This window comes from Rhinatrema bivittatum, chromosome 11 (assembly GCF_901001135.1).
Source record: "Rhinatrema bivittatum chromosome 11, aRhiBiv1.1, whole genome shotgun sequence".
Classification (NCBI taxonomy): Eukaryota; Metazoa; Chordata; class Amphibia; order Gymnophiona; family Rhinatrematidae; genus Rhinatrema; species Rhinatrema bivittatum.
The window spans coordinates 41516273-41543931 of record NC_042625.1 but is presented as its reverse complement, the minus strand read 5'-3'; the positions used below and the strand labels follow the sequence as shown (position 1 = coordinate 41543931).

General features: G+C 43.0%; 1 protein-coding gene across 12 annotated transcripts in view; it reads left to right on the top strand.

The window, feature by feature from the left end:
* RIMBP2 (RIMS binding protein 2) overlaps nt 1–27659 on the top strand; it is a 438584-nt gene that overhangs the window by 80428 nt on the left and 330497 nt on the right. Inside the window, exon 1 of one of the 12 annotated variants that reach the window (XM_029619905.1) lies at nt 1379–1899. The exons of the other annotated variants lie outside the window; for them this stretch is intronic. The gene's annotated coding sequence lies outside the window, so the exon portion shown is untranslated. Of the gene's footprint in view, nt 1–1378; nt 1900–27659 lie in introns of those variants that run through there. 12 annotated transcript variants of the gene reach the window in all.

Genomic DNA, 27659 nt, shown 5'->3' with positions numbered 1-27659 from the left:
CACCAGAATCAGAATATCTTTTTTGTTTGGTGAGTTGATAGGAAAATGTCTTAGTTCTGCTCTGCACCCATTGTTAGGAAGCGGGGGACTCCTGTGGATGCAAAGCATGTGCTTATATTAAATACCATGAAGGTCATGTGTTCAGCGTGTCACACATGTGAGCATCATCGCTCAGGTGTGTCCTGATAGAAGAAAGGTTGAGAACCACTGGCCTAGAGCACCAAGATTGTGTGGGGGTGCTAAAATCCTACCAGTGTGAGATCCAGAGGGATGCTGAACCAGAGGCGCTGTGCTGGAGTCACTGCTGCCAGTAGTTAAGTTGAGGGAGGGGGTGAATGACCAAAAGTTCACCTAGGGGTGCCAAATATGCTTTCCCTGGCCCTGTTTGGAAAACATTCAATCTTAGGCTGAAAAACTATGGTGGTGAGTTTGTTTTTAACGCGACATTTCAGTTGTGAAAATTCACGTCATCTCTCTCGGCATAACAGTACCACCTGCACCGAAATTAACATCACATTTAAAGGCCTAACCCTCCCTAAAATATTTCAATGTTCCATGAACAGTGGTCTCCCATGGGCTGTTTTAAGAGTCGACTAGGGTGCGCGCTATGGCTCTCTGCCTAAAACTCCCTGTGAGATTTATCACGTCTGCAAAATGTTGTTAGTGCTTGCATTTTTTGGTAAAGCATTCGTGACAGGGTTCATGTAGTTTCCTCCAGATCAATAGGAACAGGGATCGTGAGTCTATCTGCAGCTCCCTGGGGCCCTTTTAGCCCATGGCAGAGACGGTCCTCGGGCAGGGGTCAATGCAGCCCCAGGCTCCCTTTGGAGCGAGCACCTGCAAAATCTTAAGCGCTCTCAAAATAGGTCAAGGGCTCTTTATCAAAAGGCAAAAATTATCTTTAGCATAAAGTCAAGGGGAGCTCAAAATGCTGAAAAAAAAAAATCTCATGAACCACTGCGGGGAAAAAAAAGTGAACTCAGCTGCTCGTTTGTTACATTTTTATAGTTTTTATTAGCCGCTGTGCCTCGATTTAAGCAGAATATAATTTACATATTACTGCACGTCCTTATCAGAAATAGGAGCCAAAAAGGAAGCTTGAAGGGCCGTCTTTTTTTTCAGGAATAATTTGCAGAAGTTTTTGAAGCCAAAATGCTCCCGCATCAGGAATGGCAAACGCCGCTCCTCCTGAGCTGAGGATATTTTCCGTCAGACGGGAGAGCCCGGGGCCCCGCGCGAGGGCTGCGGCTGCACCTCAGCTGCATCCAATTCCCGAAAAGTGGGGGCCACGCGCTGGAAGCGGTCCCCGCCTCAGCCATGCAGACCTCCTCCTGCAGGGCAGTCCTCCTCGCCCTCCGGGGGGGGAGGCTTTCCGTACGTTAATCTGCGGGAGATCGGGATGCGGTCTCCCTCGTGAAAATGCCAGGCTGGGGGAAGGAGGGGCGGGCGGGTTAATCCCGCTCCAGTGCCCTCCTGCCCCGGCGTCGCCATTGGACGGAGCGGGGGAACGGATTGATACCCGGCCAGCCCCTCCCCGCCCCCGCCGGCTGATTGGTTCGCGCCGGTAGAGCCCCCGCCGCTGACCTGCTGCGGAGATCCGGGGGAGAGCAGGGGCCGTGGAGGTAAACAGAAAGCCCCCCGACCCCGAGGCAGCCATGAGAAGGGCTCCCCGGCTGCTGCCGCCGCCGCTTGCCGTCGCAGCTCCGGGCTGGGACCGAGCCTGAGCCATCTTTGCATGCGTGAGAGAGAGAAGCGCTGCCCAGGCTCCAGCGGCGGCTGCTCCTCCTCGCCCGCTCCTCATAGAAGCCCAAGGAAAGGCAGCGCGCCGAGGCTCTGCCTGCTGCCAGCCCGCAATGTGACACAGCAGACTGCAGTCCCCTGCCAGCCCTCCATTCCAAGGTAGGCTTAAGATCCTCCCCCCCCCCAAAAAAAAAAAAAAAAAAAAAGATACCCCAGCTCTCGGGGATAAACTGCTCTCTAGGGAAGAGAAAAAGGTTAGAAATAAAATATAGCGTAACTTCAGCATGGCCGGCTGCTGGTCTGCGTGCGTTTCAGGTACTGGGGTAATGGGAGTGAGGGGGGCTTGGTGAATCAGAGAGGCGAAGCGAGGAAACAGTTGCTAGATTATTCTCTCCTCTGCTGTCTGATCTTCTGCCCTGTTCTGTCTGCCTTTTGACGATGTGACATGGGGGGTAGACTACAGATTGGGCACTGGCAGGAGGGGCCCGGCTGCTGCTCCCCCCCCATTTTTTTTCAGTGCCCTGAGAAACATGGCTTGCTCTGGGGCTTTTGCAAATGGTGACTTGTGAGACGGGTAGGACCGCTGCCCAGTTCTCTTAAGTTGTGAATGGGTGACGAAAATCATGATTGCCACTGGCTTCCATTGTCTTGGTAATGAATGGCAAAGGAAGCTTCTTTGGCATGTTTTCGGTAAAGGCTGCCCTCTGAGGTTTTGGTGGCGGCTGGGCAGACCTCTCTTTTTGCTTTGAGTGCATGGAATTGAATGAAAGCCGTGCCACCCTGGCATCTGCACGGGCTATGGCACTGTAGCGAAGCACAGCTCAGAGCAATGCTGACCTCTCACCAAAGTTGTGATAACTGACGACCAGGATGGGAGTTAATGGTCATTTCTGCATCCTGACTCTTTAAAAAAAAAAAAATGCAAATGTTACATAATTTCCAAGATAAATTCTAATCTAACCTATGGGAATGTGACATACATGAAAGAGTCCCATGTTAGCTCTAGGCTGGAAATGTGTCTTCTAGCTCTGTGTGCCACATATATTTGCAGTGTACATTGATGTGACTTTTAAATACGGAAGGAAAGAAATAAAAAAAAGAATAAAATCAAAATGTAATCTTAGCAAGATAATTTGTAGTACATAATAAGAATCAGTTTCGTGAAATAATATAAACTCACCTTTGTTGCATCTTCTTGACAAATGAGTAATCTCAGGCTGAATGTATCGGCACAGAGAGTAACTGAAGCTAGTCAGATGCTAATATGAAAGGAAAGATAGTACTAGCCAGGATAAGGCAAGCAACTTCCGTTATGTTCTTTTATGCTGATTTCAAACCTAAGGAGTTTTACAACAAACAAAACACAGTAATCAAATACACCACAATATAAGTACATCAATAAAATGCAATAATACCTCAGTAGAATACAGGTGTATTAATATAATACAGATCAAGGGGGTCATTTACTAAGAAATTTACCCATAGCCACAGAATGGAGAAAAGCCTTAGGAAATCAAGCCCCAAGAGGCTGAACTCTGACCAATCTCACCCTCGCTCACTAGGATAGCCTTTGCCAAGTTTCTCCTGGAGGCACAGCTATCCAGTCAGGATTGCCACAATGAATATGCATGAGTTAGCTCTGCCTACATTGGAGACCCGGTGTATGCAAGTCTCTCTCGTCCATACTCATTAGGGATATCCTGAAAACCCTATTGGTTAGGTGTGCCTCCAGGAGAGGGCTGGCAAACCCTGTGCTAGGGAAGGGCAAGGCTGCTAATCCAGCTGCTCAAACAGTTCGCACAGTAATGGCACCAGCAAACTCGCTGAAACAGAAGCAGGTATGGCAAAGGGAGAGCTGCCAAGAAAAGACGAGCATGATGCTTTGAGGCACAGTGTGAGCAATTAAAAATATAAGGCCGAAAAAAGCTTCTCCTACATAGGAATTTGGTTTTCTTTTCTTTTTTGGTGAGCTTGTTCATTTTGCTTGTTTCTGCACTGCCAGCAACCACATTACTTGGTTTAAGAGGGCTTCTCAAAAGCTTAATGCAGCCTCCTGCTTGCTGCAGAATTAAAATGTGTGGTGTGCCTGAGGGCAGTCCTCCTCTCCCCCCCCCCCTCTCTCTCTCTCTCTCTCTCTCTTCCTCCCCCCATAGTCTTTAACTGCGCCTTTCTCCTCCATCTCCCAACTCCCGGCCCTGCATTTTCTACCCAACTGTGCCATATGCCTGAATCAGCCATCCTGAGTTGGTGCATCATTGCCCCCTCTCTGCTCGATGTCAAGCCAACCTGAAAATCTTAAACCCGATCATATGTGTCATGTCCCTGCCCTGTGTCTGATTAAGAGGAAAACTCACAGGGCACTATTGGTCATTGATAGGTTCACATTGTCTTCTGTTTCCTCATGTGGGCTTATTCCTGGATACCTTTATGCTTTTGCCCTAATGTATTTTACGCCTCTTATTTTCATATTGAAAAACAAAATTAAAAGGCATGCACTTTGTTAAAGTCACACTCACTGGGGTCAATATTTGAATGGTTTATCCAGCTAACTTTGAGACTTAGCAGGACAAATCGCTGGCTTTCAAAATCTCTGTGCTCTGACAGCCTCCAAGTTATTTGGCTGAAGTAGTGAACTTGATAAAACGCATCCAGATAACTCAGAGGGGGCTCTGGGGTGTTCCAGGGTGGAGTTAAGTTAGCTGGGCAAAGTTTCTAGCTAACTTCGAATTTTCAGTGTTATCTAAAAAACTTAGGCCTGCTCTGAGGCAGTCCTGAACTTAGTCAGATATGTTATCCTGGTAAATGTTCCTGGATTACGTTAACCTTAACTGGCTGTATTCAAAGTACAAAGCCAGTTAAGTACCAAAAAAAAAAAAAAACCACCCCAAAACAAAACAAACCTTCTGGGACAGCAGACCTGATTCCCCCACCCTCCAAAATCAATAAAAATTATATTCCCCAAGTAGCATCCCCACCAACCTTACTCCCCGGCCCAATTATCCAAAAATCACATGTGCTTTGGATCTCCCTCCCTACTCCCTACCCCCCACTCACCTGCAACCCATACCACAACCCTCCCACCGAACCCAGACCTCCTCAAAGCCGTCTCCCTCCCCCCCCCCCCCCAAGAGGACAGTACGTTCATGCCCTTCCCAGTGGCGTCTGGCGTTGCTACCATACCATGCGCTGTCAAAGCACCATGGGATGCCATCAGGTGCAGTACAAATATACTGCGCTTCCGGCTACTTGGGAAGTCCGGGTAGGGTGGGACTCTTGCGTTAGGGTTTGCAGGTGGGTAGGGGTTTGGAGAGGGCTCGGAGCCTGTGTGTTTTTTTGGTTTTTTTTGGGAAACTTAGGGGGGGGGAGCATGAGGAGCCTTCTTGAGCTGCCGTGGCCCACAACTTAATTTCAATTCTTTTTTTTTTGGGGGGGGGGGGGGGAGAGGGGAAAGGGAGTTATTTTTCTTCAGCAATTGAAAGTAGGTCCTTTGTGAGATACTGTAGACTCTGAATAGAACGCTAGCATTCGAATCCCAAGGATCCTGGCTGTAGTGGGGCCCTCCTGCCTGCAGGGCCCCTCAGTGGGCCGCACTCTGTGCTGCACAGGCATTGCCTTGAAGGCTGTCCATGACTCGGCACTTTTTAAGCCTGCTTCATCTTGCAGTCTCCCTTACTCTTTTTGCTGTGGCCATCCTAGTACCTCGTCGCAGCCCTTTGTTTGGGTTCCTGTTTATTACTACTGCTTCTTGTGGTCTTTATTGTGGCCTTCTTGTGCTTGCCTTGTACTGTGTTACCCTGCGTGTGGCCCTTTTATCGTGGCCTTTACGTTTATCTGCTCTATGGTGCATTCCCTGTTCCCTCCTTTTCTGGACACCTTTCAGTACCCTGCAGCCAGTTCTGCTCCAGTGGGTGTTGGGTGTCCTTTTGTACCCCGTCTGCACCCTCTCTTTAAGTCGTGCTCTCCACCAGAATCTGAGGGCCTGTACAGGCAGGAGGTGGCTGGTACAGGCAGAAGACCTTGCCCTGCTTAGCCCACGCCTGAAGAACCCTTATCCTGGAGTTCAGTCTGCTCCTGCTCGGAGGGGCTACCCTTAACTGCTATCAGTGCCCTATGTAAGTCAAAATGTATTTGACGTTGTGCTGCTTTGCATTTGTTCCTGCTAGGGGGAGCTTGGAGAAAAACTAAATACTTGTTATTTCCTCTGGAAAAATTATATCACAGAAGAAAAAAAAAAAGGCAAATCTTAATGGCCTTAAATGTCTCTCTTTCACGGCTGTCATCCAAAACTTTACTGCTGTTTTTAGTCTTGCCCCACACTGCAACCTGCAGAATTTAATTTTGCTTTTAGTGGAAGGCACTGATGCATGAACGTGTAGGTGATCAGGTGATGTGGAAGCTTGTACCATGCCACGAATGGCTGGGTAAAAACAGCATGTCTCTGTTTGCCCTGCATGTCGGGGGCGTGTGTCCTGCTGTTCACGGAAAGGCGTGGGCAGTGTAGGAGTTCAGGGGGTGTGATCGGCATGTAGGTGAAATGAGATTCCTAGAGCGGATGGGGTTGATTTTATAAATGTTCACCCACAAACCAAATGCTGAATAGAAGTAAAATTAGAGTTGCTGTGCTCTCGGATCTGCTGTACTCTGCTGCCGTAGCATATAGATTCTGGATGTCCACCAACCACATTTAGGCACAGCCCCAGAGGAGCAAGGAGAAAAAGCCACTTGTAAAATCCTCAGTCCAATAGGAGTGGGGGTTTTTTTGTATTTGTATTTTATATTTAATTACTCATCTTTCCAAATCTGAGTTTAATTCAGATTATAGTAGGTATTTCACTGCCCAAGAGGGCTTACAGTCTAAGCTGTGCCTGAAGCAATGGAGAGAGGACTGATTTTGATTTTAGGACAACCTTGGATGTTGAAAGGAACCTCCAATTGTACCCAGCTGTGACCAGTTGGCATCAACAGTAGCCATGTTTGTCAGGTTGGCTCGTTTCCTCTTAGCCAAAGGCAGTGTGATGGTTGTCTGGCCTACTTTTTACACAGAAAATCAGATCTAGCCCTAAGGCAGTGGTTCTTGAGCCAGTCCTCAAGGCCCAGCTAACCAGTCAGGTTTTCGGGATATCCACAATGAATATGCATGAGAGAGATTTGCAGGCACTGCCTCTTGCTGCATACAAATCTCTCTCTCGTGCATACTCATTGTGGACTGGGCTGAGAACCTCTGCTCTAGGGGATGCATGGCCAGGGCATAGTTAGGGTGGTACCTCAGGTTGGGGGATGTGGGGCCCTGGGATGGGCTGGTGCAACTTGCTGACCAAGGGGAGGTTGGGAATGTGCTGATGAGTTTTCTGCCCCTTGGTGGAGGAGGGGCTCCGGTGGTGGTGATGTCAGCAGCAGAGCATGAGTGCTGCTTCCTCTCCTGCCAGCTAATCAGACGTTCGCTGGCTCTACATTAAATGATGGATTCTGCTAACCGGGGGAACGAGCCAGCTGACAGTAGGGCTCCTTTGAGCTTAGGGCCATTCCAGAGATGTTCACCCTGCTCGCCACTCCTTAAGATGGTACCTTGTTATTGGACCAGCGTAGTACATTCAAATGGTTAAAAAATGATGACAACCACAGAGATAATGTTGTACACCCTTGTTCTTTTTTTAAATCACTTTTGTCATCCATTTTCTAATATTTACAGAGAGAAAATCCATTGATTTGTTATAAAGTGCTGGAGAAAAACTTAAGAAATCATGTTTTAGTTTAGTTGAAAAATGGTACTGTTGTACAGAATAGTAGAACAAGTCATGTCATATATAAATACAAATTACTGAAGAAGAACAGAAGAGCTACCATAATGGATCAGACAGAGGGTTCATCAAGCCCAATATCCTGTTTCCAGCAGTGGCCAATCTAGGTCACAAGCACCTGGCAGGATCCCAAACAGTAGATAGATCCCATGCTGCTATTGCCCAGGGATAAGCAATGACTTTCCCCAAGTCTACCTGGTTAATAACAGTTTATGGACTCCTCCAAGAACCTGTCCAAATTTTTTTTTTCTAAACTTAGCTACTCTATCTGCCTTTACCTCCGGCAATGAATTCCAGAGCTTTATTGTGCATTGAGTGAAAAATAATTTTCCCCTCTTTGTTTTAAATGTGCTACTTACCCAATCAAAAGGCAAAGATCACCACGTGACATGCACAGTTCATTCCATGTTACCCCATAAGAACTTTTAATCATTCCTGCATTGCCAAAATACTCCAAGGCTGGCCCCATAGCTCTGTAGGAATGACAACCAGGCACAGACAGCTAGTTTCTTCATCAAACAGCCATCTTAGATGATCAGTCCTGACATCATTCTCACTCTTATAGATGTTTTTATTTAGGTAGACATTGCCACGTTGACAATACAATGATGTCAGGTATCCCGTTCAGTCAATAAACACAGTCCATTCCATTTCTTTGTTCAAGCCTGATGGGGCTACACTATGTATATGGAACATCCAGGCTTGTTCTTTCCATGCCAAATTTACCACCCTATCCAACCTCTCTAATGTGCAGGCATGATTTCCAAAACAGCCCATCATATGTCCATAATGGTGTGTCTAGACATCTTTTATACTCTGTTAAGCGGGTTCTTATGATCTGTTTTGTCAGGCCAATATAGTACAATCCACATGGACAACTGATGATATAATTCATGAAAGATGATTTACAAGAAAATCTCTGACTATGGGATACACTCGACCCATAGTAGATGTTTCGTGGTCATCTTGCATCTTCAGACCACACCAGAAACATCCATGATACTCACTTGGTGCTGGTTCTTCAAAATTGGGTTGAAAAGTGGAAGATCGTATAACCTGATCACGAATATTCTGACCTACTGAAAACGTGAAACAAATTGCTGCTTCAAAGGAAAGATGAGTACGTTGGAGTAAGGACCAGTGTTTACGCATAGATTTACAAATTTGAGTCAAGATAGTTGTGTCTCAACACTGTTTGTCTGTCTGATGGTTCCCCAACTAATGATTGTAACAACAAACCCAGTTGCTGTATAGAGCTCTGCGATATACAGTTTTTAAAGCAAGATGATGGATAACTTCTTTCCAAAAAACGAATAGCTAGCGCTTTTGCTTGGAACTTGAATTCCTCTACATCTGAGCAAAGTTTGCATAGCTGCAAGAACTATTCTACTGGGATACTCCTCTTGAAGTTCTTTGGATGGAAACTCTCATATGACAAATTATTACATGCATTTGGTTCCCTATAGATGGTAGTTTTGAGATTGCATTGATCTTTAAAAATCTTCATATCCAAAAAGGTAATCGCTCTCTCTCTCATGATAATTGATGGTAAATTTCAAACAAGATCATAAAGAGTTCAACCAAGTATGGAATTCCATCACCGATGCTACTGATCCTTGCCACAGAACAAAAACATCATCAATTTAATGTTTCCAACACTTAATGCAGTCTATCCATCTGTGCGCAGTTAGATATTTTGATTCAAAGGAAGCCATATAGATACTGGCAATATCAGGTGCCATCGCTGCACCCATCACTGTACCACTTATTTGAAGAAAATACTTCCCATTGAAAGAAAATAAATTTTCATTTCCCATTGAAAGAAAATAAATAGTGCTAAAAACGCCAATTCAATGATGTAATCCATGGGAATTCTCAAGTCACTCCTATGAGTGTCCTTAGGAATGACAGTATTCAGCGATTCAGTGTCCAGAGTGACTAAAAGCTAATCCAGTTCAATGGAGAGACTCTGAAGGAATCTAATTATGTTTGAACTATCTTTAATGTACATTGGAACTAGTGGGGACCAAGGGCTATAGAATTTTATCTAAAAGGATCAAGACCGGCTCAAGCACCGATCCCTTAGCAGACACTGTTGGCCTCACCGGAGGATTGGGGAGAGATTTATGAACATTCGGCAGTATATATAGGACCAGAGTCCTAGGATGTTCCTTGCTGACCAGCAAAATACCCTCGCTTGTATCCATTTTCCACTAGAGTCCTAATATCTTCCAATACTTGTTAGGTGGGATCATATGTCAATTCCTGATAAAAATCTGTGGTTTTTAAATTGACAATATATGTCAGTGTTATATTGATCACGGTCCATAACTACCACTGCACCACTTTTATCTGCAGCCTTAACAATAATATCTTCCCGTGTTCTCAACTGGGAAATGGCTGAAATGTCCCGACGTGTAGTATTGAAAAATGCCCGTTGTTCCTTACGTTCTAATTCCTCAAGATCCTGAAACACCAGCTGTTGAAATGTTTGAATAACAGGATCCACTGGCGGTGGCGGACACCACTTCGATTTATTTTTTTACTAGTGATAAGTGTCCTGTGACGGGGGGGGGGGGGGACTTTTGAAAATACACCTTCCTCTGTAACTGCCTTATAAATTGAAAGAAGTCACAATGGGACTGGAGGTGGTCATGTTTCTGAGCAAATTCTCATAAAATAAAAAGCCTTGATAAATCAACTGGTCATTAATTTTTTGCCCCATATTCACATATAAAGACAGAAGTTTGTTAGTACTGGTTTATGGCACTAAAAGTACATTTACGCCTCTCTACTTTAGAAATGGCATGTGGCTGCAATGAGATGAGAGACTGGTTTAAATGACCGGATCTCATGGTCCTTACGTGACAGGGTTTGAGGTAATACTGCCCACGCTGTATTTTGATTCATTTTTCCGTTTTTGATGAGTGCAGAATGCCGCCTGACAATATCGCTGTCTCAACAAGTTATTTGCCGCCATTGGCAATTTGCTTTATATTCATCGTAGCAGTCAAAGGCTACTTTGAATGTCAGGAAAATGGACATGCACTTAAGCAGTTATCTCTCTGAAATCCATTGCAACCCTCTGGCTTTGCTCAAACAGGCTGCTTGTTTAATGTCGTAACAAGCAATTTAAACTTTTTCAATCAGGTTCATAACTGACATAAAATGCATTTAATGGCTTATTTTTCTGTTCCAAACTTGTTCGGTTGTAATTGCAACCAATAGGCCCGGAGCACATCAGACTGTGGACGCATGAGGGAGATTGGGGGGTGGGGGGGGGGCCTGCGAACTGTCAAGTACACTTATAGGCCCTTTGGTGGCCCCTGCCACCTTCTACATGGGTTCCTATTACCTAGGAAACTCATGGAAGGAACCAGGCCATTGCATGCATCAGTTCATAGACGCTGCTGCGATTATTATTTATTTTTTTCTCTGATGTGTCTGTGGCCTGAAGATTGCCAGCCCCGGGACCATGCTCACTTTGTCTTCAGGCAGGCTGCGGGCGCCAAGGCCACGTGGCCCTCTGTAGCTTGGGGACAATTACTCTGCTTGTCCCCTCTAATGCCCTGAACACAACACAATTACTAAAGAAGGGTTATGTTTCCTGCAATGGAAAAATTCATTCTTCTCAGAGAGTGATGCTCAGTTTATATAACAGTGTAATAATATCAAAACATATTCTAACAGGTAGAGGGAGGAAGGTAAGGGATTGAAGGGTGAAATATACTTTCTTTGGTTATATGTTCTTTGGTTATATGTTCCATGTTCCATGTAAACCGCCTCCCCGGCGATAGTTATTTCTGTTAAATGTGAACCGGAGTGATATGTATTGTATACAGGAACTTCCGGTATATAAAAACCAAAAATAAATAAATAAAATAAATAAATATATTAAAAGCATACTCTTCTCCAAATCGTCGCTATTAGTGTCACTTATATGCCTCGGGGTACTGATAATCTTGAAATCTACAGTCCTCTTTTAATCGCACCATCTTTAAATACAGATCTGAAAAATAAAACGCACCCAATAGTGGGCAGATATTCATCCATTTTTGCACAGTGTGGGAATCTTACAGTGGGAGAGCTTTGTGCATGTTCAGAAATTTGCAGAAATGAGAAACTTGGCATTTTTGATAAATCTGACCATTTCAGAAAATAGCACAAATCTGCTTTAGTCTCCCCTGATAGATGTCTTAATAATAAGAGTTCCGGAATAGGTTACGCTCTGGGTAAAGTCGTCAATGAATAATGCAAGCCCAGGCTCCGGCATGATGGATACAGAACCTCGTGCGCGGACAGTTTAGCCAGAAAATATAAATCCGGAAGATGAGAGCCGGCCTAGTGGCTCGACTGAAGTGCTCTGCGAATGCCACGCAGAGGGGCCTGGGGTGGACTCCTGCGTCATTTCGCCTGCTCTCTCTGAGACAGCTGGGTCTGGGGATAATCCATGGAGGCAGCCTTCAGAGCCCCTGGGTGGGAGGAAATCGACATCGTCAGGCAGTGCTGACACCTATTGGCCATATTTAGGGTCCACCATTAAAGGGGTGCAGGAGGAGCTCTGGGGCATTGCTCCAGGCTGAGGACTGCTGCTGTGAGAGGGTGGGGTTGTAAATAAGTAAGTTGGGGGGCATAAAAAAAAAATTCATGGATAATTGCAAATAAAGATTCAATGTCAGGAAAAAAAAATCAGGAGAATTAAATCATAAGTGCCTAGTGCCATGGACTTAGAGAATCATTCAGAGATTCTTCTTTTAAGGCAGAATGCGGTGGGCATTTTCACTGTAAACGCTGAACACCTAACAAGTCTATGGGCTAGGCTTATATGCAATGCAAAGTCTATTATTGGGCCGGCTCGGTGCTAGTGGTGGTGGTGTGCGCTGCCATACAGAAGACCTGGCTTTCATTTCTGGGTCTCAGATATGCTCAGAAGGCAGAGTTTCAGCCCCCAGGGAGATCATTGCTCAACAGAGACATCTAGTGGCCACACTCAGGGACCCTGGTCGAGGACCATTGCTGCCATGGCTGGCCTAGGCAAGGGAGACTGATGATAAAATAATCTGGGTACTTGGGAATGATTGCTCATGGCTCTGCATTCCAGCCCCTGTTCCAGTTTAACTGGAAGTATAAGGAAGTAGGAGGAACCTACTAGGCCCTCCCCGCCAAACAAAAAAAAGAAAATTGATCTTGATCTTAGTAATCTTAGTAATCTTAGTAATCTTAACCCTAACTGTAATTTGTAAAAACATGCCTCTTTATTTTTTGTTTTGCTGCACCCGGCTTAAAAAGGAATCTGGCCCAGTGCTTTTGATGTTTATGAGATTTCGTTCATATCTACTATGCATCGCTCAAATCTTTCTGCTTCCTGTTAATTTCCCAGACAGCCTACGATTTCTGTCCTGACATAGTTGCACTAGGGGATTGTTGTTGGAAACTGCTAAATTTAAGCATGAGACAAAAGTTTCATTGTGCATTTTAGTCCAGTCTTTTGCACCTTGGAGATGTTTGCACTTCCAGAAGTTACAGGAAGATAAAATGTCAGGCAAAAGACATGACTTATTCAAACTTGTGCTGGCAAACTGGCCTGCAGGCTTTTTTTTTGTCCTTTTTTTCTCCTCTTGTTACCCAGAACTTAAATCTAGTCCCATATAGCTTAAGGTTTAATATTGCATTTCACATTTCTTCCAATGTGAGCGTTCAGTTCAAACAAAAATCTATAGTATAGGAGGGTAGTGCTTTAAGTATATGCATTGTGATGTAGTTGCTATGGATACTGCTGCTTTTCTCTCTGCTGAACCCTGCTAGACAGGATTTTGTGGCAAGTGGAGGGGAGAGAAGGAGGAGATGCACAATTACACTTAGCTTAAAGATCACCACCCAAAAATCTCACCAAAATAGGTTCTTCACAAAATGTTGCGTGCGTTCTCTCTCAGTGGGTACCTTACAGTGATTTACCAAATAGCCAAAGGCTGTGGTACCTATGCATGTTAGGAGTGGAAGGAAGGCAAAAATGGAAGAAATGAGCTTTCAATTTAAATAAGGAATTGTTGACAGAAACTTGGAAATGTTTTCCTTAGTGACTCAGAGCTTTATTTTACAGCATCTCCAGGTCAACCTCCTTTCTGTGTTCAATATCTCCCAAGTTGATTGCACCTGACTGGAATCGGAACTGCTAGCTTGGGAGTGTTCCTGGACTTTTACAGTTATTACAAAGTTTGATAGGAAGAGGGACTGATTGTTGGGTTATCTACCCAGGATGGTAGTGAGCCAAAAAAAAAAGAATAAAAATGACATCAATAAGGAATGATAGCTTGCAAGCAACTGGCAACTTGAACATGTCATTAGTCTAGATTGGAAAAACTGCATGGGCGATTTGGTCTTGATCTGTTGTTATCTACTTTGTTTTAATGTTACTATAGAGCAGGGATGTGCATTCATTTGAAACAAAAGTGTAAAACGTGACACTAGCCCATTGTTTCATTTCAAATGAATCGAAAAATTTAAAAGGAAAAAAAAATGTCAAATCTGTTTTGGGTTTTTTTTGGAAATAATGCACTCTATTTGCTAATACTGCCCACTGTTTTCTGAAAACTAAAAACACAAAAATGAAAACATAAAACAAAAACAAACAAATCTCCAAAAAACAAAACGAAGACAAAAAAATGTGTGCACAACCCTACTATAGAGTAGTCTTCATTCAAGTCTTGGAAAAAATCTTCAGGAAGGCCATGGCGCACTGGCAAACAGATACGAGATGGAGATTCACAGGGAAGGAAAAAAAAAGGAAATAATAAAAAAAAAAAACAAAACCTCTCTGGGTCGTCTATTATCTCTTTGATATCTGTCATCAAATCTTCAGTGGATAAGTGGCATTGCTCTTTTATTGGACCCATTTTAGTTACCTGGAATAGAATAATCTCTACTACCCCATCTTTCGTCAACTCCTACTACTCCTGCCTCCATCACCGCTGTGGGGTAATCCAGGTTTCCTGACAGTTTAATCTACAAGATATTCCTAAGTGGGAACATTTAGAGCTTCTAAGAGTAGACCAAATGGTTGATGAAGGGGAAATAAAGACCCTCCAATTATAATGCACTGGTAATTGTGATACTATAGCGGTATTTCAATATATATATAAATAAAAGGTTTCCTGATAAGCTTGCAGTTAAGACTTTTTAAGGTCAGAAATTTACCTTTTATGAACATCCGGTTCATACTCGTTATCAAGGTAGAGATCTTATTTCTAAACTTTTATCGTTTGTTTGTCTCCAAACCGTCAGAAGGGCTTACGGCAATTGGAGCAAAATGGAAAACACTTACTGGCCAGACCCTTTCAGAAAATATTTGGGTGAATATTTTTGTCAAATTGCCACGAGGAGCTCTATTTGTGTTCCTAAGCAGGAATTTGGATATAAAATTCTATATCACTGGTATTACACTCTCGTTAAAACAAGTTGGGCCTGATGGAGTGCAGCAGTTCTTGGTGGGAAAGGATCTTTTTTCCATATTTGGTGGAAGTTTCCCAAAATACAGATGAACTGGAGAGAACGTCTGTCATGGATTTACCAATTCTCAGGCCTTACTTTACCTTTGGATCCCCAAGTTGTTTTCCTAGGCGTGCCATATGGGGCGGTTCCTCCTGGTAAGAAGGGTGCTGATAGTCTTGTCAGTCGTATGCTGGTTGCTGCTAGATGTAATATTGCTTGTCATTGGAGATCAACATCCGCCCCCTTCTGTGGAGGAATGGTTGCATTTATTTTAGCATGTCTACATGATTAAAATGATTACTTATCAGATGTGGGATTTTTAGTCAAATGTTCCAGAAATTTGGGAGTCTTTTCTGCGGAAAGAAAGAGTGCAGGACCTGAGATAAACATCGATATGAGATTCTATAGTGAGTAGTTACATTGGCATTCAATATATGTCAGATGTTTTTGGTACATTTTTAATTATCTGACCAGAATTTGTACATAAGTCTTGCCATACTGGGTCGACCAAGGGACCATCAAGCCCGGTACCCTATTTCCAGCAGTGGCCAAGCCAGGTCACAAGTACCTGGCAGGGTTCCAAGGGATATAGAGATTCCAAGTTACTTATCCCAAGAATAAGCAGTGGATTTCTGTAACTCTACCTTAATAAGGGTTTATGGACTTTTTCCTCCAGGAACTTCTCCAAACCTTTTTTAAATGCAGCTGCACTAATAACTTTCACTACATCCTCTGGCAACGAATGCCAGAGTTTAATTATGTGTTGATGAGCATGGGGGTAACGGGGAATTGGATTCAAACAGCAATCAAAAAAGGGCCCTGACTTTTTTGGTCTGGGAAACAGATAACCATGGGGGTAACCTGCACAGTTCAGCAGATACTGGCATAAGCTTGCTGGGCAGACTGGATGCACCATTTGGTCCTTTTCTGCTGTTATTTCTGTTTCTATGTTGAATAAAAAAATATTTTCTCATTAGTTTTAAATGTACAATTTAGTAACTTCATTGTGTGTCTCCCTGGTCTTTGTACTTTTTTGAAAGAGTAAACAACTGATTAACGTTTACTCGTTCCATTCCACTCATTATTTTAGAGATCTCTATGATATCTCCCCTCATTTGTCTCTTCTCCATGCTGAAGAGTCCTAACCTTTTTATCCTTTCCTCAGAGGAGAATCGTTCCATCTTGTTTATCATTTTGGTCGTCTTTCTCTGTACCTCTTCTAATTCTGCTGTATCTTTTTTGAGAAGCAATGACCAGAACTGCACACAATGCTCAAGATGAGGTCGCACCATGGAGCGAGACAGAGGCATTATGATATTCTCTGTTTCATTCCTAATAATTTCTAGCATTCTATTTGCTTTCTTGGCTGCTGCTGCACAACAATGATGCCTAGATCCTTTTCCTGAATGGTGACTCCTAATGTGGAACCTTACATATGCTTCATCTGCTCTCCTGGTATTTGATAAGTGACTTATATGTTCACATGATTGGATACTTGTGTATTTCTGGAAGAGATTGGTTCTTGGTCAGTGTTTCTTATAATGACTTACGCTGAGCAATTTTGAATTGTTATCTTGGTGGAATTCTAATTTTAATTGCCAAATTTCAGTAAAAAAATAAAATAAAATAAAACGTTCCTCTTCCACTATTAAACACCTCTCAAAAGTCTCCAGAAATACTGAATGGTCGATATTCAAAAGATGAGCAAGTTAAAATTGGCTTTAAAGGGCCTAACCAGTTAAATACCTTCTTCCCCTTTCCAAATCAGGCTAAAATCTGTACAAAATCACCATGCACCCAGATTTAGCCACAAAAGGGGCCGGGTGGGAGGTTTTGAAATTTAGCCAGTTATATTAGTGTTCGGTGCAAATCGGCTAACTTTGTTTGTTGAAGTGCGACAGCACAAATAGCTTCCCTATATCTAATTGCACAAGTTTTGTGTGATTAAATTTAACCAGATATTCAGCTACCACTATAGGCAAGTTAGCTGCAGCTGACTATCCAGACAGAATTAACCAGTGGGCTTCCCTGCTCCCTTCCTCTTCCAGTATCTACTCCCTAGTCCGAAATGAAGGCTGTAGCCTTCCGCATTACTTCAGCCAATTCCAGATTTATACACAAGCTACCACAGCTACAGCTTAGGGCCTTTGAATAAAAAAAAATTACTAAATTTCAAGTTTTTTACAAATTTTTTTTTTTTTTTTTGCTAATGTTATGAGGCCTCTTAGATTTGACATAGCTTAAGTTTTCTGCTTTTCTTAATCCGACCCTAGCATCAGCCAAAATTCTGGGTCTCGTAGTGGATAAACAGATTTTATCAGTAATTAGGTGCATTTACTTTGGCAAATTCAGCCTTTTCTTGATCAGAAAGATCCTTGTGCTGTGGACCACGCGATGATAATGTTGAGCTTGGACCACTGCAGTGCCTTTTGTATTTGCTCTTCCTGGAACAGCCCTTACGCAGGCTCCAAGTAATTCAGAATGGTGCGGGCCCATCGCCCGTCGAATCTTTGGCAAGCAATCTTGTGATCGCATTTCACCTGCCCTTTGGAAGTTATATTGGCTAGCAGGATTAGAGAGGGTTCAATTTCAGGTGCCGTTGCTTGTGTTTAGAGCTCTGAATGGGTCCTCTCACCTTTTTGGAAGTGCATAGTCCTGGCGGAAAGCTCTGCATTCCTCGGACTGCAACGTGTTGGATCATGAAACGAAGAGAATGGCTCAGAGGGCTTGTTTGTGTTGGATTATTTGCTTTTTTTTTTAAGGAAATTACTTAAAACCAGTTTAATTTCTGCTTCAGTATAACCTGGGGTGCAATGGACAGTGGATTACTCTGTAAAATAAAATGCTTGAGAGACGTTAAGTTTTGTGTTTTCTGACCACAATTGATGCTTTATGGTGCGGATTAGCCTTCTAAGGGATGGAGGCATAATGTGGGTTGAGCGGTGCCAAGCTTTCTGGTATTGTTGATTTTATGAGGGCTGGCTTGCTGGTTACGGGGTGGGGTAGGTTAGGCTGATTTTTGGAAATCATGTTTTTCTATATTTTATTGATATGTGAAGTGCATTTATTGCTGCTTTTGTTGTTTATTTAGCTCTTTGTATTGTACCCCACTTTGAGTGCATCTTGTTGATGTAATAAACGGCAATCCAAGCACAAATAAATGCATTCAATTAGAAGTTTCTGAGACTTGCAAACGATTCCCTGCTGCAGTCAAGCTGAATCACGGTGGACCAGAGAAGCATTTTTATTTTATGTATTTATGAAGTGCAGGAGTAGCCGAGTGCTTGGAGCAGCAGGGGAGCCAGGGTTCAAATCCTGCTTCTTGCACGGACTCTGCTTGGGACCCTGGCCAAGTCGGTTCACCCTCCATTGCCTCATGAAGGTGAGCTTAGGCAGTAAGCCCTCTGGGGCAGGGATCTACCTCCTGTACCTTTAATTTGTAACTTGCCTCGTGCTGAAGTTAGGAAAAGAGAATAATTTCATCCAAATCACAAAGTAGATGTCTGAGACTAGTGTCAGCTTGAGAAACTAGAGTTGAGCTGGCATTCACCAGGACACAGATGGCTTCCCCATCACAGTTAGACATGAATTTTTTTCTTTTTTTTACTGTTTCCAAACTCGTTAATTCTGTTTAGACTGATATCAGAAAAACATTAGTCCCATTGCACTCTTTGGCAGATACTGCAGGCAGCTCATTCAGCTGTTACCCGGCATGAGGGGGAAATGTCTACCCTTCGATGACTGACTGGTTCAGCCTTTGGACAGGGTGGTTTTTATTTTTTTCCATCCTTTATTTGAGGATTTAGAGAACTTTGCCTATAGTGGCATATATGTTTTTAAAATAAATAATGCTCCTTGTATAGTCCTTTCATACTATGCATACACATTCTACCATGATCAAGCTGGATCATAATTCGGTGCTCCTCCTCTCTGCGTATGAAGGTTATTAACATAATCCGTGTTGTGCACCCAGATTGTTTTATGTTAATCTTTGATTTTATGCATTTCGATTTTGCACATCTCTTAGTGCGCTTGCTTAAGTGATTTAATACATTTTAATAAAATCTAAAGACCAGAAGTGGTTAGAAACTGAAGGCATAGTTTTGAATGTCTAATCATTTTGCAAAATCTCCTCCTCCCCCAGCAAATGGAAAATAGCAACAGTAACTTTTGGCTTGCAGCAGGCTGCTAAGCAATAGAGATCATAATGCTTCGATATAATCACTGAAGGGGAGCGCATTAAGTAAAATTACTGTAGAAGCATTTAACTTAAAAAGGGCGACTATGACATAAGAAGGAAATTAGGAAAAAAGCTAAAAGCAGTTACAAAGGTTAAAAATTTGCATAAAGCATGGACATTGTTTAAAAACAAAGAATCAAAAAGTGTGAGTGGATAACAAAAGGTTGCACTCAAATAATCCACCTCATCAATTGTTTCCTTGGCAATAAATTAGACCATTATACTAGGCATCATCAGGAAAATGTAATCAAACATTTTAACTGTCTTCAGCTTTATGTGTAATCCTAGGTCTACCATTGTGTCCCATTTTATTTTTTTTATAGTTTTTTTTCAATTAAAATGTATTGTAAAGTGAATAATAAATCTTATAAATCAAATAATAGTCCAAAAGACTTATCTTGTATTGTATCGCACATGGCAGAAAAACACCGAATAGTCACTGTAAAGTAATTTTTTTTTTTTTTTTTCCCAAAGAACGCCCGTCTCTTCTCAGCCAGACAGGGGACTGTGTTTCAAACGATAGTTCTTCATCAGGGTGCTATCTTTTAAGTGCAGGTCTAAGAATAAAACATTTTTTTTTATTAATCATTCACTTAGAAAAAAGGTTATTTAAAAGTTACCATTTTTTTCAAGTGCATTCAAAGTAAACAGCCTACGAGGGAGTCAGCTGGGCTGCTAGAGGACGGAGGGAAAAAATGAGCGTTCAGGAAAGACAAGGACATAGTAGGAAAACCGAATTCTTTGCCTTGGTCTTTTACTGAGGAGAATATTGGGAACATATGGACATCTGAATCATTCTTCGATGGTGGTGATGCTGAGCACCTAAAAGGAATCTCTGGGACTAAATGGTCAGTTTTCCAGACGGAGAATGATCGGTACTGGGACCTGTGCTGTTTTACATATTTGTAAATGATCTGGAAAAGGGAGTGACTGGTGAGGGAATCACATATGCAGATGACACAAAATGATTCAAAGTTGTTAAAACAGCAGCAGATTGAGAGGAACTGCAGAGGGACCTTGTGAGATGAGGAGACTGGGCCTCGATGAGTGGTAGATGAAATTTAATGTGGACAAGTGCAATGTGAGGTAGGTAGAAAAAAGTAATCCTAACTGCAGGTACACGATGCTGGGTTGTGTATCAAGAGTCACCACCCAGGAAAAGGACCTTGGAGTCCTTGTGGACAATGCATTGAAATGCTCAGCTCAGTGTGTGGTAACAGTCCAAAAAGCAAATAGAACGATAGGAATGATCCGAAAAGGAACGGAAAATATCATACTGCCTCTGTGTTGAGCCATGGTGCGATTACACCTTGAGTATTATGTGCAGTTTTGGTCACCTCATCTCAGAAAAGACATAGTGGAAATAGAAAAGGTAAAGAGGAAGGCATTAAACGGGATGGACCGGCACCCCTATGATGAGAGGTTACGCAGGTTAGGGCTCTTCAGCTTGGAAAAGAGACGGCTGAGAGGGGACAGGATAGAAGCTTATAAAATCATGAGTGAGATGGAATGGGTAAATAAAGGACGGTTATTTATCCTTCTAAATAATATTAAAACAAGGAGGACACGCCATGAAATTCTACTATTTTTTTTTAATCTGGTGATTGTTAAAGTCCTGTTTCCCTCTGTGCACTAGAGATGTGAATCGTGTGCCAGATCGTCTTAACGATCAGATTCGGCTGGGGGAGGGGGGGAATCTGTTCGTTAAGATATGTGAATTGGAATCGTTTCCGATTCCAATTCACATCGCTAGGGAGGCCCGCACCGCTAAAAAAAAACAAACCACCCGACCCTTTAAATCGACCCCCCCCGACCCCCCCCCAAAACCTTTTAAGATTCCCTGGTGGTCCAGGGGGGGCCCTTGGGGAGAGATCCAGGGGGGGCCTCGGGGAGAGGAGAGATCCAGGGGGGCCTCGGGGAGAGATTTCGCGGCATCAGCTGTTCTAAAAAAAAAAATAAAAAATGGCGCCGATGCCCCTTTGCCTTTACCATGTGACAGGGTATCCGTGCCATTGGCCGGCCCCTGTCACATGGTAGGAGCACTGGATGGCCGGCGCCATCTTTAAAGATGATGCCGGCCATCCAGTGCTCCTACCATGTGACAGGGTATCCGTGCCATTGGCCGGCCATCCAGTGCTCCTACCATGTGACAGGGGCCGGCCAATGGCACGGATACCCTGTCACATGGTAAGGGCAAAGGGGCATCGGCGCCATTTTTTTTTTTTTTTTTTAGAACAGCTGATGCCGCGAAATCTCTTCCCGAGGCCCCCCTGGACCACCAGGTAATTTTAAAAGGTTTTGGGGGGTCGGGGGGGGGGGGGTCGATTTAAAGGGTCGGGTGTTTTTTTTTTTTTAGCGGCGTGGGCCTCCCTAGCGATGTGAATTGGATCGGGGGGGTCGATTTAAAGGGTCGGGTGGGGATTTTTTTATCGGGCCATCGGCACCATTTTAATTAGTGGCAGCCAAAATGGCGCCGATGGCCCGAGAGCGGGAGATCGCGCCAGGACCCCCCTCACTGGACCACCAGGTAACTTAACATTTTGGGGGGGTTCGGGAGGGTAAGAAATTGGTTTTAAAGGGTCAGGGTGGGTTTAGGGGTTGTTTTGGTGTGCCGGTTTTCCCGCCCTCCCCCAAATAATTCCCGTGCCCTATTTAATGATACAATACAAATGCCCCTGACGATAAATCGGGGGCATTTGTATTGTATCGTGCACTTTAACGATTTTGGACGATTTTAAAATTATCTGACGATAATTTTAATCGTTCAAAAACGATTCACATCCCTACTGTGCACTATCAAGCTTGTGAAGTCTGCTGTCAGAGGACGTGGTCAAGGCGAGTAGCCTGGCGGTGTTTAAAGAAGGACAAGTTCCCAGAAGAAAGGTTCAGGAATCTGTTCAAACCAGGTAGACTAGAGAGAGCCATTGCTATTCCTGGGAGTGAATACCAATAAATAGATCTACTTTTTTGGATCTGCCAGTTCAGATGACCCGGAGACAAGATGCTGGGCTTGAGGGATTGTGGCCTGACCCAGCACGGCATTTCTTATTTTCAGACTTTCACTTGCTGTGAGTTCTCAGGAGTTCTCAGGAATTCCATGTGACCTAAATAAAATTAATTCTGCCAATACAAGAGTTAATGACATCTTTCAGAAATTCCAACTTTAAGCTGCTGGGAAATAGTGCTAGATTTGAATATAATATTTGTGATTTTGTGGTGCAATATTTTGATCAGGAAAGTCTAGATTTCGTGAATTTCTCATCATAGTCTGTTGTTTCTGACTTGTAAGTCTATTTGTGCACTAATAATTGCAGCAGAAGCCACCTGCAATGTTTCTACATTTGGCAGACTGGACCATTTGGTCTTTTTCTGCCGTCATTTCTATTTTTCTATGTTTCTATGAATAGGCATGGTTGGAAATCCTGTGTGTTTTGCTATTGAGGTGGGTAAGTACGCTATTAGGTCAATGTTGAAGTTGTCAGAGGAACTTTCAGTTCTGTGGATGCTTTATAGCATTACCTACAGGCCTGCAAGATGATTTTCAAAGGATGAATCTCCTCATGGCGTTTTGAGTTGACATTTTGCACCTGTTTGTCCTCGCTTGCAAAGAATGCATGGGGATTTCAAAATGAAATCCCCATGTGCGCTTTCCTTTCCCCACTAACACTGCCTCTGGCCTCGCCCCTTTTTTCACACAGCCAGAAGTACATGCTTTTGACAATTAGGCAATCATTATTAATCATGATTAATGTGGCTAGATGCCTTTAAAAATGTGTCCTCCCCATCTGCAACAGATTAATCTACACCAAAAATAGATTCTGTGATTGTTTTGTTTCTGCGCTGTTGGATCGCTGACATTCAGTGGAAGTAATGTGCGCCTTTTGAATTACAAATCGTGAGTCATTTCACGTTACCTACTGCATTATGATAGACTTTACAGCTGCTTTTAGTGGCATGTCAACATGGCATTGCCCACGTCTTTGTGTGCTGGTGGAAAAACGTGTCTGGATATCCAGTGATCTCTTCTATTAATGCAGCAGCTGAATTCTCGATCGTGAGATTTCCTGTGCAATACAATTGCTGGAGAAAGAAGGATAAGGAATATTGGAAAGTGAAACTTGAAAAGAATTAAAAGCAGCTAAAAGCTTTTTTCTTTCAGCCCTACAGAACCGTTCTCTGTTATCATTCCCTGAACCGTGTGTATGTTAGGGGAAGGGTGCGGAGGGGAAGATAAGGCTGAGATGAGCACTACTCTTACTGTAAAACTTGAAACTAGATCAAAAGCACCATTGCAGGTAGCTCGTGCATGAGTTGCAACCTCTTTCTGCAGCAGTAATCATTGGGCTACACGGGCGTGGGGTCTTTAGAGAAAACGAGGGGTGTACTAGACGTCAAGATGATTTTTTGATGAGACTGAAGTAAGGGGAAGACCCAATAAGCATGTACAGTGGTAAAGTATAGAAGACCATTCTAGTAGAGATTTGTAATAAATTGAGTAGAGAAATGGTGTGGGAGAGATTATAAGATTCAGAGCATTTAAGATATGTATCTTTGCAATCAGTAGCAGTGCCTTTTTTTTTCGATTGCTGTGTATTGACACACATTCTAATACTACAGAAAACACAGCAGGGGCAATTGTGAGCAGCCTGTGCCATTGCAAAGTGATTGCTAATATGCAAGCAGAAACTTAAGTGCACTGAAGGCACTCGTGTACTTGGGTGGTGGTAGAGCCTGGAAAAGGCGGAGCATGCATGCTGTATTCTTTGTAGCCTGACTAAAAGTGCCTGCCAGGGCTTCCCAAACCTGTCCTGGGGACCCCCCCACAGCCAGTCGTGTTTTCAGGATCTCCACAATGAATATGCAGGAGACAAATTTGCATGCCATGGAGACTCAGTATATGCAAATGTATTTCCTGCATAAGCAGTGTAGATATCCTGAAAACCCGACTGACTGTGGATCCCCTGGACAGGTTTGGGAAACCCTGTTGCATGCTCTAGAGGGACACAGGAGGGCAGTGTTTTTTAGACAGGCCAATTTATGTGGGCAGAGGGCTTTAAAAATTGCCCTCCAAACGATCACAAGAGGAGGAGGTGGCTCCAGAGATAAATTAAAAATTGTGATTGTGCAGTGTGCGAGGGAAAATGGGCAGACCAGATGGGCCTGGCAGTGCTTTATCCGCCACCAGTTTCTCTGTATCTATAAAACCAGATAGGGGGCTGCAGTGCAAACAGAAGGATGAGTAACTGTTCTGTTGGCAAAAATGCAGACACAAACATAACCTAATTGGCAGAAACAGGCAATTTGCTGTTCATTTTACGCAGCACAGCTTGCAAGGACCTTCTAGTACCGTGTGGGAACTGGAACTATGGCAGGGCCCAAGATAGCAGAAGCTCGTTCCTTTCTCCCCCACATCCAAAGGAAAGGCAGCAGGACACCGGGGAGACTAACCACATGCTAAGGGACCAAAATTGCAGCATTGTGTCAAACACAATGTCTTAACACTGTCGCTGCACACACAGACACACCAAGTACTGTGGGGTGAGTTAAGAGGTGACCTGAGGGCAAGGGAAGAGAGAGAGGGACACTAGGCCTGCAGGAGGGAAGATTTTAAAGTAAGTCCTCTGACCAGACCCAGAGCAGGGAACAGAAGTCACCTAGAGGAGGAACAAATAGTTCTGATACCCATGGCATAAAAAAATCACTTATCTATCTTTCTGTCATTGGGTGTCGGTGCTTTACACATTACCTGTGATTTGGTATTTGAATGCAGTCCATTTCTGGTCCGCTATGCTGAAAAACTTCTTCAAAATACTTACGTACCTGTTTTAAGCATAATCTCCGTTCTCTGTCGCGAGATAAGCCTGGGCCCCTTCTTCATCCATAGTCCTAAGTAGAGCTGCAAATTTACAAAACTCAGAGACTGTTAAAAAAAAAAAAAAGGACCCATCCAAAGAACATTCAGGTACATTTTCTTTAGTGAACCAAACTGCAGAAGTCACGTGTGCACTTTTAAATATGCACAAAACAAACCCAGTTTTCTAAAATGAGGTAGCCGCATACACTGTGCTTGAATATTGGGTCGTTATGCAGCCAGATGTACGCGCACAACTTTATCCATTTCAAAACAGTGTAAAGTTACACCTGCTACTGGCGTGCCAGTCGCTTACTCGTTATAGTTTCATAACTTGCCCCCGGCAAGCTTCGGCTTTTTTTTTTTAATGCGCGTTGTTAACCAATGTGCTTTGATTTTAGGAAGTTGAAAATTCATTTAAGTGCATTCAGCTGTTTTACACTCTCACAACTTCTTATTTTAAGCCCATAGGACCCACCTAAGCATAAGCTTTTGAAAATGTACCCCATACTCTTTATTGTTGGCTAAATTTTTAAGAAGTTAAGGAGTTGCTTAGTCTTTTAAGATGATCTGTATGTAGCTAGCTTCTCATAAAAGAGACTGGGCCCTTTCATCCCAATTTTGGAACCTTTTTATTCCGTTAAATAGAAGGTCAGTGGAGAATGAGAGTGCATCAGATATTTGTTGGGGGTAAATAGGCCTTAAGATCTTCTGAGCTCCTATTCCTTGCTGAATACACATGCTACTTTTACCAATTTATTTATTTTATTTATTTTTAATTTTTATATACCGAGGTTCTTATAGAGACTACAAATCACTCCGGTTTACATATAACGATAAACTGCCCAACAGAGATAAGGGGCTTTACATAGAACAGTGGCACATATGGAACAATATAACTGGATGACAATTTAACATAATGATAATAAATAATATGGTATAGTTTAACATTGTAATTAATAAAATTATGTAATATAATCTGTATAATTTAACTATTTAACTTGGATATAGTGACATATTAACCATGCCAAATATAAATAATAATATAAAATGAATTTTTGAACTTAGAAATTGTAGTCCAGTTGCAGAGGAAAATATAAATAATAAGATTAATTTTTAGAACTCAAAGATTGAGTCTTGGAGTTCAAGGGAAATGAAGGGAAAAATGCTCCAAGAATTTCAAACAGAACAACTCAAAAGTGACATTTTAAAATGCATGCGTATGGGGCTGGCCTAGTGCCTCGTTGGCAGTCCTGCCATTGCCATGCAAATGGACCTAGATTTGATTTCCAGTTCTTCTGCTCTGTGGGACAGCTCCTTGGGGGGAAGGGGTTCCCGTTATGACACCTAGTAGCTGGATTTAGGACCCCTGATTGTAGGATTCTAGAAGGAGTCCTGATGCATGGCCCCCAGTTGAAGACCACTGCTGTGACGGGGGATACAGATTAGATACTTACATATAAAGGCTTATGGCATCAGATTCCAGTTCCATTTCTAATTGAAGTAGAGCCCAAAAGAGCAGGAGTAAACTTCCAGGTCAAAAATAAAATGAGCAAGCAAACATATGAACAGTATCTGATGTATAATAGGCATCGCTTTTGTTTACATTCTTATTTTATATGAGACGAATGCATTAGCTTGGTGAGCTTCAGTTGGCTTGCACTGAATGAGGATGACTGTTGGTTGCTTGCTATGTGAAACAGAAGCTTAATGTATTTTGAAAGCACTAGTAAAGATGTTTTGCTTTTGCAGGGAAGCCCTCTTTAATTAGTCACCTATAGAGAAAAGTAGTGACAGCGGCCTTAGTAGGATGCAGGGAGAAGTCTGTTGTGTTTTGACAGTCAAAGTCTCTGCTATAGATGTAATCTGCTTGCTGAGACGTGCAACTGTGTGTGCAGGAACAGATCCAGTAATACACAGGCCAGGGATTTGCAGTGAAATAAGAAAAAAAAAAATAAGCACCTTATCTCTACAGGATCACTCATCTTCTTGGCTTAGCAATGCATTTTGAACTCAGCCATGAAGTTCTGAACTGGATTATGCCAGTCATCAAACCATTGTACCAGATTGGCAAGCAAAAAGGGTCAATGTGCTCAGCGCATGCTGGCTGTACTGGGAAGTGACTGGTTTTTTTTTTTTTTTTTGGAAGAAAGGGAAAATATAAGGACATCCAGTGCCTGGCAAATGATGCCTTTCAGCACTCTGAATCTGGGATCAGTTGGTCTTGCTGATTACAATTGTGTATCCTGGTTGAATCTACTCCCTCTGCAGACTTTCCATCTGTGTGAAGTACCGTTGACTCTAATCTTTATAGCAGAGTCGCAAACTGGCTCCATTTTTCAGGACAGATAGATCCAGTCCTGATTTTAACAGACTACATACACAGGCTTGTCAGTCCTGCCGATTATTTAAGGCACTGATCTGAAAAACCTGTCGTGAGGGAGGCCGCCAAAGGCAGTCTCCCTCACATGCAGAAAATACTTTGAATCCTTTGTGGCTGCTGCATCCCGGAGGTGGCCACATTGAAAGTGCCTTAAAACTG